This window comes from Macrotis lagotis, chromosome 1, assembly GCF_037893015.1.
Source record: "Macrotis lagotis isolate mMagLag1 chromosome 1, bilby.v1.9.chrom.fasta, whole genome shotgun sequence".
Lineage (NCBI taxonomy): Eukaryota > Metazoa > Chordata > Mammalia > Peramelemorphia > Peramelidae > Macrotis > Macrotis lagotis.
Window position 1 is genome coordinate 53,350,831 of NC_133658.1, and position 14,887 is coordinate 53,365,717.

General features: G+C 42.2%; 1 protein-coding gene across 1 annotated transcript in view; it reads right to left on the bottom strand.

The window, feature by feature from the left end:
* ZNF469 (zinc finger protein 469) overlaps positions 1-14,887 on the bottom strand; it is a 142,511-nt gene that overhangs the window by 17,447 nt on the left and 110,177 nt on the right. The window contains exon 2 of the mRNA XM_074201388.1: positions 13,375-13,441. The gene's annotated coding sequence lies outside the window, so the exon portion shown is untranslated. The remainder of the gene's footprint in view (positions 1-13,374; positions 13,442-14,887) is intronic.

The window sequence follows — 14,887 nt, forward strand, 5'->3', positions numbered from 1 at the left end:
CACTTTCCCATGGCTTGGCAGTGGAGCCAGCACCCCATCCTCACTGCTCCCCTCCATCAAAGTCCAACAAGTGTCCACTAAATGACCAAGTCACTTCTTGGTTGCTTGCTTCAGCTATCTCATCTATACACTTTTCAAACTTGTTTCTTGAAAACTGTGCAACTTAATAATACAGGTATTTAAAAATATATTTTATGTTTTTATTTTCTCAGCTACTTTTCAAAAATGTATTGTCATTTTCTTTTATATTTTTAATTTGAGTTAGCAAATATGAATCAGGTACCTACTTACTATACTAAATCCTGGGAAATACCAAGAGGAAGAAAAGTTGAACAGATGCAAGCTTGAGGGAGGGAATCATTTGTAGAGAAATTCTATGATGTAGATTACTTATTTTTTAATATGGAATGGAAGCTCTCTGAGGAAAGGGGGAGGAACCTCAATTTTAGAGTTGATATTTGTTTGCTGAACTGAATTGAGTTAGAAGGAAGAATCTCTTCTAACTGGGGTGGAAGCTTCATGAAGGAAAATTCTAGCTCAGAGATTCTTAACCTTTTTTATGTTTTTGTCCTGTTTGGCCACAGACTGGTGAGATCTAGAGACCCTTTCTCAGAATCATCTTTCTAAGTGCATCAAATAAGATACCTAGGATTACAAATGCAAACTGTCATCACATATATGTCAATATGTAGACATATAGATCATATAAACATGCACATGCATGTATACACATCCACACACATAACATGTACCATGTAGGCAGACATATATGTATATGTTTTTATATAAACATACATATATTGACAGGTATTGACACTGCATTGCAATTATACAAATTTTGACCGCCCCCAAGTTCATAGATTTTCTTGCTGCATCACAGAACAGATCGATAATAGAAGGAACCTAAAAAAATAATAGCCACCACTCCCTCATATTTCAGATGAGGAAACCTAGCTAGGGTTTTGGGATCAAGTGCTTCTGCCGAGTGCACCAGTAGTATTGGGGCTGGACTTTGAAGAATTATCCTAGACAGAGATGGGGACTTGGCAGGTTGGCAGTGACACCTCTGGGAAGATGATCGTGCCCGCTCTGGCTTCCAGTGTTGCCGGTGGAATCCCACTTTACCTTAGCCCATTCCTCACCTGTGTTTTGCTTACTGCTGAGTCCTCCTCCATTTTGTGGAGTTCAGTCGATGAAGTGCTTCTTATTAAGATTTTTTTTTCCCACTTCAGGAAATTGCTTGAAATTTCTGCCTATTCTGTGAGTTTTTAGGGGAGGGATGGGTGGTGTGGGTTGAGATGGTTTGTTATTTTGTGGAGGAAGGGAGTATGGAATTGACTCATCGATTGCACTTTTAAGTTTCTAATAGGATTCTTTTTCATGGGAACATTACTGCTTACTGGTATATTTACATTTATAAAAATTAATATCATAAAGCACCCAGCTATACACCAAACACAAGGTGGCTTCTTATCTCGCTGAGTCTAAGTCTGACTCACTTAAGGAGGAACAAGAAAGGTATCAAAAAGTAAAGGCATGAATAAGTTCAAATGTAGTCTCATATAGGTCCTAGCTATGTGACCTTAGACAAGTCAATTAACCTCTGTCTGTAAAATAGGGATAATAATACTAGCATATACCTCCCAGGGATGGTATGATCTTCCTTCCTTCCTTCTTTCCTTCCTTCCTTCCTTCCTTCCTTCCTTCCTTCCTTCCTTCCTTCCTTCCTTCCTCCCTCCCTTCCTTCCCTTCCTTTTTCTTTCTTTCCTTCCTTCCTTCTCCCCTTCCTATTGAGGTTACAGTTTGCTCATATCTCCCATATGAGGTTAGACCTATATAACCCATGAGAAACCTTGAAGAAAAAAAAGAATAAGAAGAAATTAAGGCAAGAGTTTTTGAAAAAAGAAAGGCTGGTTGTATAGTCAGAGTAGACTCTGATACTAACTTGATATTAGAAGAAAATAAGGAAGGCCTCAGCTTATTGGCTGGGTCCCTTGTGGTATACATATGGGGGAGGACATGGGCAAGAATCTTAGAGGTTAGGCAGGCATGGAAGGGTCATAAATTGTATCACTGGAGCAAATTTCCAAATCATTGAGTTCACAGATGCATTTCAGACTTTTAATAAACTGAGGGTATGTGTTCAAAAGTATTCCACCTAGAGGATTAGATGACCAATACGTTTGGTGATTCCTAATTTAGACCACTGCCATGCTGACTCCCCAAATTAATTTTTCTAGGTGCCACAATTCCTAGTTATGGCTCTATCTGCTGGATTTCTAAAATGTCCAATGAAAAATGAGTAGACAAAACCTTCTGCTTCAAAATGCTAGAGCAGGGATTCTTAATCTGAAGTCCAAGGAATTGGAAGACAGATTTCAGGGGACCTCTGAACTTGTTTTTAGATATTTTGATAATTGTAATTTTAATATAGTAGATTTCCTTTTTAATGCTATGCATTTTATTTTATGCATTTAAATTATTATGGGGTACATAGACTGTCCAAGGGATTCAAGACACAAAGTAGGTTAAGAGCCTTTGTTAGAGAGAGATCTACAGGTCTGATGATGCTAAAGTCAAAGTCTACCAAATATATGCCTAGATACATACATCCATACACACATACATATATACACACCCACATGCATGCATGCACCAGGGATCATAGTATGTGGGAAATTTGCATTCACTTAATATACATTAATTGAATGCAAATTCCCCAAGGGCAGCAAACATTTCATTTTTGTTTTTGTAACCTCTACACCTGTCCTTGTTACCTGTCACTCAGATGCTCAATCAATGCTTACTGAATGAGTGAAAGCTGGTGGTGACCTGCCTAGTTGAAGGGGCCACAATTATTCTGAACTCCAGCTGTCTGACCTGGAGCAAGTTTCTTCCCTTCACCTAGATTCACATTGCTCACACACCAAATAAGGGCAGACATTCTTTTCTCTTCTGCCATTAACAACCCCCTCCTATGGTCCTGCAATGGACCAGGGCTCCATCCACTTGTCCTGGGGTGGTCTCTACCATCAAGTATAGGAAAGGAAATGGTTTGCTCATTGCAGATTTCTCCCAACTCCCTTCCAAAGGCACTATGTAGCTCCCATTTCCCATTCTATTTCACTTGATGACCAGTAGAGGGGCTTCTTCCTCTACCTAGAATGTGACTCTGGAGGAGTGGGGCTATTGTGGGTTTCAGAAGCTGCTTGTGTCTAATGCCCTGATGTTAGCAGCTTCTTCATCCTTGTGATGGTGGTGATGAAGTGTGTGTGAGGTACAGGCAGGAAGAGAACTCATATTCCTCTTTCACCAAAAGGCAAGCCTTCAGTAGCAGCAGCTGGGAAAGTCTCATACTTCAGCTCTCTAGACCCAGCTTCCTGTGTACCTTCTTCTCCCATGGACAGATTCCACCCAATAGTGCCTCTCCTCCATGCTTTCGATGTTCCCTAACAACTAATCGTCATTGTCCTTTTTGCTGGAAAGGGCAATGGGTTTGGCAGCAGAGGACCTGAGCTTAATCCTGCCTGCCCCTTATTTCCATCCTGTACTTGATAAGCAATCAAGAGCATGTACTTTCCCTCTCTGGGCTTCAGTTTCCCCATCTGTAAAATGAGGAGCTTGAACTAGATAATCTGCAAGGTCCCTTACACTGTTGAAATCTTATTCTCCTTACATTGATCAGATGAAGCTTTAGCATTGACAAAACACTTTTAATATAGACTGGCTCACTGGAGTACAAGAACTGAAATAATATTTTTCTCTTTAATTATCAATTATTTCTTCTCCAAAAAACTAAGTGAGATGCATGGCATAAGAATGGCTATTTCCATTTTATGTGTGAAGAAACCAAAGCTTAGAGAAGGGTCATGCTGGCTACATGTGCATCTAGTTTTGGTCAAGCCAAGACTCAAGGCTCATGGCAACACTCTAAGACACAGGGTCAGGCCATTGAAGGCAGAGTAGCTAATCAACTTGCTGTGTGTGAGTTTAAAAACATCACTTCAAAGACTAGCCCCCTGAATGTTAACCTCATCACTTTCAAACTCACCACCTGTGAAAGTGTGAGCAGCACTCTTTGAAAAGACAGGTCTCATTCAGGTTATGGGAGCTGATACCAATTCTGCCTTGGGAATCTATGCTCCCACTTTCCTTATTATAATTGTAGTGTTAAGAAGTTCAGAACATTAGAGCTTGAGATCACTGGAGAGAGACAGGCTGAGGCTTTGGAAAGAACACTATATCTGTAGACAGAAGACTTAGGTTTCAGATTCAGCCTCCTAGTGGGACGAAGGGGGGTCAAGTCAGAGCTTCTTTGTGACTCAGTTTTCTCATCTGTAAAATGGGGAGAATATAATTGGTACAGCCTATCCACACAAGTGGGAGATTTGAAGCAATAACATTTAATTCCAGGGAGCATTCTATAAAGGTGCAGCTCAATGGATTGATTCATAATAACTTCGTCTTTCTCTGAGCCTTGCCATTTTACCGGTGAAGAAATGAACTGATGACTTGACAATTCCCTCTCCCCTTCAGTAACGATTCCTTAGTGAATTATCAGATCCTTGACCTAATAAGTTGGTTATATAACCTTAGTCTTGTGATTCCTTGGTTGATCTCCTGAGACTGAATACTCTCAAGCTTTTCAGGGACAGTCTGGACTTGAAACAGCTCTGGGGACAATCGGAAACTTCTTATCTCAAGCATTCAATCCTCCTGCTAGCTGTGTGACCTCTAGTAGAGTGGAAAGAACATCAGATCTATGGTCAGATGACCTGAGCTCAAACCCCAATTTTACCACTTACGACTTGCGTGACCTTAGGCTATCATTTTTCCTCTCTGAGGCTCAGATCTCTCATCTATAAAATGAAGGGGTTGGATTTTGATCTCTGTGGTCCTTATCAGGTCTAAATCGTATGATCCCAAGACATGCAATCTCTCAAAGCATAAGTTTCCTCATCTGAAAAATGGGTATGATAACAGTTACATCATCTACTGTCAGTAGATGCTACAAGGAAAACATGGAGACTGGATCTAAGATTTCATTGGCATAGAGAGCTTGTCAGTGAGAGAAGTCTCTCTCCAAATTCAGGTCAGCAGGTACATGGAGAAACCTGGCGACTTGTCTTGGGTTATAGCAGCTAGTATGTGCCAGAGGTCAGACTTGAATTGAGGCTGGTGCTATAGCCATTATGCTAAGGCTGTTTCTTGCATTATGAGGGAAACTTTAAATTACTGTATAAATAAGCCATGTTGGTCTTTAAGCCTCACCCAGGATTCCTTGTGGCAGCCCAGAGGAAGAAAGAGCCCTGACCACTGCCCCCTTTCACTACAGGTGGGTGACCATCAGGTATGGCCAACCTACAGCCTGGGGGCTGACTGCATGAAGTCCTCAAAGTCCATAATTTCTTACATTCTTACATTCTATTATTATATTCATTGGTAATATGGGATAAGATACATTGTAATCATAAATAAATATTAAATTCCATATGCGGTCCTTGACAAGTTTTTGTTGGGTGCTGTGGCCCAGAATTGCTAAAAGGTTGTTCACCCACGCTCGGTGAACGCATTTTTCTTGAAAACTCAGCCACTGGTTCATTCTCCCTCCCTTTAAAAATCAGCTCAAGTGAGAGAAGGATAATAACATCAAATCTGATCAAATGTTGACATCTGCAAAGTCTGTGTGTGTGGAGAAGAGGTTCCTGACTATGTGAGTGCTAGGCTATGTTGGAAAAGCAGTGCATCGGATAGAAGTCCTCTGGCTCCGAGGGGAATCAGAGTCCAATTTTTTTTTCCCTTCCTAGCCATTATGAGAAAGAAAACTTCATTTTCTTAACATCTGTGTGGTGTTCATATAGCACATGAGAACTACCACTGTGTCCAGAAGTTCTCAACTCTAGAGTCAAGACGTTGAAGCCATTAACTGGAGATCTGGAGCCATTAACTGATAGATTATATTTGTTCTAACTGTACAAACTCTATGGAGTTGATCTCTAACTCTTTGTTTAATAGCTCCCAATCCCTGCACAGCTTTTGAAGCCTTAACTGCACTCATCATGAGCTATTCCATATTATGGTTATAAAAATTTCTATCTTCTCTCCTTAGGTAGACTGGATGCTCCATAAAGACAAGGCCTTTGTTCTAACTAAACCCTGTTTTCCCTCTAGCCTTCAACATAGGATCCTATAACCAACAACTCTGGCAGTGGTTCAATAATGACTAAAGAGATAATGCCTTTCAGAGCAGCCTGCTGTTGCCCATAGCAACTCAAGTTTCAAGTCTTCAAGGACTTTATGTTGTGTCCAAGGAAGTGAGATGTACATGGGAAAATATAGACAAAATGAACCCCTCTCTGTCACAAGGTGCACTGTCACACACTTTCCTCAGCTCCCACGGTCATATCAGTCTTCTGATTGATGTCCTGGCCTCAAGTCTCTTTATAGTCCAATCCACCCTCTGCTCATCTGCCAATGTGATTTTCTTAAAGTTCAGTTTCGACCACCTCACTGTCTCAATGAACTCTAATGGCTCTCTATTACCTGTGGGTGGTGCTGTGGATAAAGCACTGCTCCAGTAGTCAGAAGGACTTGAGTTCAAATCCAGCCTTAGACACTTGTCACTTACTAACTGTGTGACCTTGGGCAAGTCACTTCACCCTGACTGCCTTGCTTCTGGGAACATCTCCAATAGACTTGATCCATATCTGGCCACTGGACCTGGATGACTCCAGAGGAGAAAGTGAGGCTGGTGACTTAGCATAGCCCCCCCCTTCACTCAAATCCAATTCATCTGCTTGTCATATCACCTTATCGTGCATCATCTCCCTGATGTTTTGTTCTTTTTCTTTATCTTTTTTTGTTCTTTTTCAAGAAAGGACAAACATAAATCAGGATCAAATATAAACTGCACTGTTTGATATTTAAAGACCTTTAAAACTCCTCCCCTTTCTAACTCTCTAGTCTATTTATATTTTACTCTCCTCCTAGTGCTCTATGATCCAGTTAATGCTCTTCCTTCCCCAAAATAGCCCGTCCCTTGATTTTGACTATGTATTTGCTGACTGTCTACCAAGCCTAGACTGTTCTCCCTCCTCCCTGATCTCTGCCTCCTAAATCTCCTGTCTATAGTCAAGACTTAGCTCCAATCTTTTCTAGGAGCCCTTTCCCAGGCCCCCTCCTTCCTAACTAGAGTCTCCTTCTGAGTTTTCCTTCCTCCTTTTTGGCATCTCTCTTGTATAAACATAGTTTTTTTTCTTGTGTACCCATTAGAATGTGAGCTCCTGGAAGGCAGGGACCACTTCATTACCCCAAGGTACAGTCTGGTCTTTGGAGCATAGTGAATAATTAAGAAATGTTGACTGACTCATACCACCAACCATCCCAGATCAGCTCAGTCACTAAAACTGCCCCTTTCATTTCAGTCTATTCTTTACACATATTCCACAATTGCTCTATATTCTGTCACAGAGGCTTTTAGGAAATGGCTTCACATAATTTTTTTTTTAGGTTTTTGCAAGGCAAATGGGGTTAAGTGGCTTGCCAAAGGCCACACAGCTAGGTAATTATTAAGTGTCTGAGGGATTTGAACTCAGGTCCTCCTGACTCCAGGGCCAGTGCTTTATCCACTACGTCACCTAGCCGTCCCTTCACATCATTCTTGTTCCACTTATTTCCAGTGTCAGTAGAATGTCTTGATGTTCTTCCACAGTCCAGGGGGATAAATAGCAATTAAGAATATTTATAAGCATCTCTGAGTCTTTTTTAAAAAATGCAATCAGGGTAAAGTGACTAGCCCAAGGTCACACAGCTAGTGAGTATCTGAGGTCAAATTTGAACTCAGGTCCTCCTAACTCCAGAGATGTCACTCTATCCTCTGCACCACCTCTGAGTTTTATTCACATTGGCCCCAAATTCGATTGCTTGCTTACAGCTTATTACTTAGCTAACTATGCTTACTCAGGGTCTTTGAGCCAAGAGTCAAACTCATGCCACATGATCTAGTACACTGAGTACCCTTTTGACCTTAGCAGGTTGCTCCTGTATTTGGGATCTGCACTTAATTATTATCTTAAAGGATTTTTGGTAGTCATAATACCAGAACATTTAAATGGCACATTAAGGATTACTAAGCACTTTCCATACATTACCTCATTTGATTTTCACAACTACCCTTGGATAGTTAAGATGGCATTATTGGATGTAGGAGGCATTATTATCTCAATTTTACAGATGAGGAAACTGAGGCAGACAGAAATCAAATGACTTGCCCAGGGTCACACAATTAGTGACTGAGGCCAAGTTTGAATTCAGGTCTTTCTTATTCCAAGCCCAGAACTCTTTCCACTTTATCACTTAGCTGCCTTGTATCTTTGGACCTCAGCTTCCTTCTCTGCAAAATGAGGGAGTTTAAGCTGGCCCCTTCTAGCTCTAACTCTATCTACACCCTGGGGAAATCACAGGGCAGGGTCTCTCCTGGCATCCTGGGCAGTGTCTTGTTTCTCTCAGGCTGCATTTGAAAAAATGGGGGGCAGCAGTGGTTTGATCTGACCATTTATCTGGCTGCCTCTCCAATCCACTGGCCACTTTGGGCTGACATTCTAGAATTCCTCAGTGGTTTCACAACTCTGCTCAATGAAATGAGCCTCCGACTGATACCAGCCTCTGTCTCTCCAGCCAAAATGAACACACACACAGTTCTTTGGCATTCATAGGTTGCCCTTGGACAACAATGAGTCATTTATGCTGACTCAAGCCTCAACTGTAAGGCCTGTTTACGCTGCTTAAATGGGAAAAGGTTCTTTGCCAAAATAAAATGAGCCAGGCCAAAGGCAGCCACATTATCACAGCCATACTCATTAGGCCACATAAAGAAGCCCTTTTTTGGGTCAGCCTCTTTCACCACTTGGGTAGGAAACACTCTCCCATCGCAAAGGCCATATTGACTATTGCATTATTGCTCTGATCAGAGGAAATAGCTATCCAGCCTCCTGACTGAGGACCCTGACTCAGAGGTTTAGCAGTTGGGAAGAATTCAAAGGGCAAGTGTGAGGAAACTCAGGAAAATGGCACCCTGTCTTCTTTATTGTCTCATTTGTGCATGGTCTGGAAAACAGGTGCAGAATAGTGTAGGAGAAAGAGCACAGAGCTGATAGTTGGTTGGGAAGTCTGGGTTCAAATTTCCATTATATTTCTGACTTGGAGAGTGACCTTGGGCAAGTCACTTCCCCTCAGGACCTCAATTTCTTTACCAACAAAATGAGAAGGCTGAAGGAGAATCATATTTAAGCTCATTTCTAGCTTTAACATCCTAGGATTCTCTGAAGAGATAATTGACCACTCTGGTAATGGAGGAAGCTAATGTTACCATCTTTTCATCCTTATTTTCAATTTTGTTGTTATTAAACTCCTATTATGTACCAACCTAAGGACAGGGATTTAAAAAAGAGGCAAAAAATAGCCCTGCCCTCAAGGAGCTTACAATTTGATGGGAAATTGGGGAGGACAACATGCAAACAAATATATATATATATATATATATATATATATATATATTACATAGTTATATAATTATATTCAGGATATATAGGAAATAATTAACAGAGGGAAGGCAGAGATTGGGGAGGATTTCCTATAGAAGGTGGGACAGCAAACCTTTTGGGAGAAAGAAAGCCCCTGAGAGGTGGCAAAGTGTACCATGTAAGACTTGGAATTAAGATCTGAAGTCAAATACTACCTCAGAATTCTTATTAACTGAGAAGAGTAAAGTGGTCACAAGTCTCAGGTTGTATTTGAACTCAGATCTTTTGATTCCAGGCCTTGGTGTACCAACAGTGGCAAGATTATCTCAGGGTTGGGAGTGTTGATGGAAATAGAAGACAAAAAAGTCTCTTCTCCCTCTCCAGATCTTATGAAGTTTGACCCTGGGTCTTAGAGTCAGTCATTTATTAAGCACGTACTATTTGCCAGACACTGTGCTTGGTACGGGGGTGGGGGGTGGGGCTACAAAGAAAGGCAAAAGCATAGCTCCTTTCCTGAGGGAGCTTACAGTCTAATGAACATTCTTCTAGATTTTTTCCCCATCAAACTAGCCATTATTAAGAGTTATTAAGACAGTTATTCAGAGGCTGTGGAGTAAAAGGGAATAGCTAGTTTAACCCACTCATTTCTCACAGCTGGAAAATCAAACTTTAAGAAATGTGAGTCATCTGGTGAATTTTGAGGGAAGTTACTTATTCAGAGTCAAAAAGCTAATCATCTGATGCTGTAGAGCCAATGGAAATATTTAGCTAAAATGCTTGGAGTTTATCTGTTTGCTTCAGGTCTCTATGAATTCCCTAGCTAGAAAGAAGGTGAGAGCTCATCAGTTGAGTGATGCTGGAGGCAGGAAGACCTGAGTTTGATTCCAGATATTTACTAGCTATGTGACCTTGGGTAAATCTCTTAATCCCTTAGTCTTAGTTTCTTTCTTTGTAAAACTTCTAATATATGTCTACCTCCCTGGGCTGTTGTGGAGGTTAAATGAGATAATTTTTGTGAAATGCTTTACAAACTTTATAATGTTTTATAAGAGCTAGCTATGATGGTAGCATATTGCAAGGGAAATTAATTAGATTCCTAAGATCTAGGTTTGAATGCCTACCCTGAATAAGTTAGCTGTGCATAAAGCAAGTCATTTCCCATCCTGAGCCTTAGTGTCTCTAGATAAAACTGAGAAGGATAAATCTGAGGATGGAAAACAGGCAGAGGATTCAAGCTCTGACTGAAGGTTGCCAGAAAGACAGATTAAAATGGAATTGAGGGGAGGCTAGGTGGCACAGTGGATAAAGCACTGGCTCTGGAATCAGGAGGACCTGAGTAGTTTAGTCTGGCCTCAGACAATTATCCAGTTGTGTGGCCTTGGGCAAGTCACTTAACCCCATTGCCTTAAATAAAAATAAAAATAAAAAATAGTGGAATTGAAAAATGTTAAAGGAAAAACATTTTTAAAATACAATAAAATATAGGTGATGCTGATGTGTGGTTTTCTAAATCGAAGTGAAGCTGCAGAGATCTGTTTCTATTTGAGTTTGACACCACTGCTCTGAAGTCCCTTCTTAGTTCTAAAAAGTCTGTGATTCTACAATTAATATATAGCATAGTAGAGAGAGTGTAGCAGCAGACTTGAGTTTATATTCTAGTGTAAATACTTCCTACCAGTGTGATCCAGAGCAAACAGCTTCAAATCTTTTCACTTCAATTTTCTCATCTATAAAATGTGGTTATTAATCTGGATACTATCTTATAGGATTGAAACAGGGAAAGTCTTTTGCATGATACAATTTTTTTTGTTTTTTGTTATTTTTTTTTTTGTTATTAGTATAAGTTCAGGACTAATGCCTTTTACACTATCCTAGGTCTCTCCTTGGTGGATGGGGGAAAAAAAAACACAACAGAACATTGAAGTCCTTGTCTTGAGGAAACTTGCAGAGTTCAAAGACCAAAGACATGAGTGATTTCCAAGTCATAGAGTTGAAATAAGGAGAGTTTTATGGTCCTGCATAAGATTCGTAGCTAGGACTATAGAAGTGCTTATACCAAACCTCTCATCTTTTGCCACTCAGTGTAGCCCTTTCCTTCTGATGCTGATGTCCCCAGAAAGTGGGTTTTGGCCCACCTGAAGGGATGATGATGATGATTTGGTCTGTGGTTGGATTCCCAGGAGAGAGGATTCTGTGCTCCTTCTCATGTCCTTGTCCATGTATTGGGATACAATCTTTTTCCTGTGGACATTCTTCAGAGTAGCGCTAGCCTATAAACTACTCAGGGGCTGAGTCATGACATAGGGTGAATGAAACTACCAAATGGGGCACCTGGAGGGAGGGTGAAAATTCCACCCCCTCCATTTTCCATGTTGTTTCCATCACCCCTCCTCCACTCTCTAGTACTCCAATCAAAGGTGACTTCAAGCCAAAAAACAAATGAACACCCACCCCAAAGCCACCAAAACATGCTGGGGGAAAACCATCAAATAAAATCCCTGCTGAAATTTGCCTTATCTAGATAAGTTATTCCATACCCTAATCAGATTATAGCTGCGGTGCCAGTGGGGGCTTTTACTCCTGTCCCCATGGAAAATTCCCATTGCAAACTCACTGAGATCTGGTTGTGCTAGCTGCCCTGACTCACACCTGGCTTTCCAGTGCCCACTTGGCTCCACCAGCTTGAGGAACTGGCCCATCCGATCTAGTGTCTTCCATCCAACATCCTGGACCAGACATCCTGCTTCCAGCACTGGCCCACGACTCAGATTTCAAAGGACAGTCAAAAAAACAACCAAAGTACACAAGTGGCTAATTGTGTGAGGCTTCCCACTAGGGGAACATTCCTTCCTGAACCCTGGAGAAGTTGGGTTTTTTTTCAGCCTGTTGCTCCAGGCTGGAGGACCCTTATCTTGACTGGCATGGTCACTAATAACATTAGTGATGCCCGAGATAGGTTTCTGCAGCTCTCCCTTCGAAAGCAAAGGATGGTGACCTCAGGAGAGACCCATGAGCAGAGAAGGCAGGCTCATAAGGAACAGAATAACCTGTTTTCATGTAAATGACCCTCCTAATGAAGTGGTGGAAAGGGGGAAAGCAAGGCAGAAAAGAGAGATAAGCAGGAGGGTTGGGCTCCTCTGGACTCTCAGATGTCTCTCTGAGGCTGCTAAAAGGCAGTGAAGGGGGCCAGTATTCTCCCCTCATTCGAGAAGGGCAATAGCAGATAGGGTCCTCAAAAAAAAGAATCAGACTACAGTGAGCACACTTTAAAAGGGGGGGGGGGGAGGAAGGATCTTGGAAAAAGAAATCTTGTTTGTTGGTTTTAAACAAGTTCTGCCCAGAGGGGTTTTTCAGTGAAACAAACTGGTCCATTATGACTGGGGTGTGTGTACAGAAAGTTAATTTAGCCAGCTGCTTCAGGACTGCGATTCAGGATAACATTTGGACAGGCTAAACAGAAGTCTCAGAATCGAAGCCTTTGGCTGGGCTGTGAAAAAAATCACTTCCCTCCACGAGCTGGCCCCTTCTCAAAGCCTGGACTGTTTGAATGGTTGGGCCTTGTGTTGATGAGCAGAGGCTAAGTGTAAAGGATTCTCTTGGGGAAGCAGCTGGCAGTTCCAATTAGCCTAGGCTAGAAAGACAGCCCAGGAAGTTAAGGAGGGTGGTTGAGGAAGGGAGGCTGTAGTGTGTTGGGGGGGGGGGGGGTGAAGCTCCACCCTCCCTAACCTTCCTCTTTCCTCTCTTCCTGAGTTCCCAGCTCACAACTTTAAGGGGCATCTCTGGGCAGAAGGTTGGCGAGCCTTGCCAACTTCCACAGACAACCCTCAAATTCCAGTTGGCTGGCTCAACCTACCTTTAGAAATTGGGTTGTTCCTCAGCTGGGTCTCAGTTTCACTTCCTGCAAAATGTGAATTTCTTGGCTGCAAAGAAAATGGAAAATATGTCAAGAATCTATGTGGGGCTTGCTTCAGATCGGTGCATATCACAGACAGTGAACACGGAGTAGAGGGCTGGATAGGGTGGGAGGCAATGGGAGAACTGCTCTCAGGGGGCAGAGAAAAAGGGGTCAATCTATTACTCACACAGCAAAGGAAGCCTCAGTGATTCTAACGCCCCTGCTTTACAGCTTTCATTCTGTAGGGTCTAGGGAAGCTGCCACTCTCATTCTAACTTACCTGGCGAAAATAGGGATGACCTAAGGCATTCTGGTCCAACTGGAGAGAAATGATAGGATCTTTGGAGTTGAAAGGCCTCCTAGACAAGGAAACTGTGCTTCAGGGAGGGGACAGAGATTTATCCCTATGCAGGAAAGTTAGAGGCAGAATTTGAATCCAGTTCTCTGCCTCCCAATCCAAACAATGTTCCTTCCATCATATCATGCTGCTACCAACACCACCACATGTTCATTACTCATTTAGCAAGCAACCTCACTTGTCCTACAACTTATGACTGGACAGAAGGAATGCCAACCATGTGCTCCAGTCCCCTGGCCCCAGTCTCTATCCTTCTTGAAATCACCTAATTTCCACTTTCAGGGATCTTTTGGGTACCATGTTGTGAAGGCCAAGGTGGTTCTGCAGTAGATTGACTTGAATAGGTACAAAGCAGAATTCACAGAGTCCTTCCCCTAAATCTATTCTTTCTTGCCAAAGTTTGGAAAGTCTTCTCTCCCCCCCCCCCCCCAGCATCCTCCCAATAGAGGATATATCCCTGGCCTATTTAGTTTGGCATTTGAGGTTTCAGACTTCTTCAATCTGATCTCTGCCTACTTTCCAGCTAACAGTTGCTCCTCCAATGTCTCCCCACTTCTCTTCTTTCCTTGGCCATCCTTCTCCCCACCTAGGTCCTTTTAAGTTCCCTACCACAGCCTCCAGAATTTGGCTCTGTGTGTGTGTGTGTGTGTGTGTGTGTGTGTGTGTGTGTGTGTGTGTGTGTGTGTGTGTGTGTGTTGAGGTGGGAGCAGCTCTGAGAGAGGAGGGAAGGGTATGGGCCACAGCGTTCTCACATTCTTGCTTCTCTAGCTAAAAGAGAACTTGGAAAAGCTCCTCATTACCCCACACTTGTATAGGTTTCAGCAAGCCTTGCTTTTCTACTTTGAAGTTCTTAGGGATCAGTTACACCTAATCTTCAGGTAACTTTGGGGAGCCCCCAAGGGAGAAAGGGCCTCTCATTTTCTCTCTCCTGCCTTTTATTTTAGGAAACAGTAACTGGCCCCCTTTCACAAAACCAGTCTTATTCCTAGGCTAGCACAAAACTGTGATCAAGAGCTATAATGCCTTTGGGTTCTGGGGAAAGTGGGATCTCTGATGAGGGGTTTAGAGTCCCCTTCTCTGGGCAATGGTGTGTACTGATCCCTGTCTCCCATG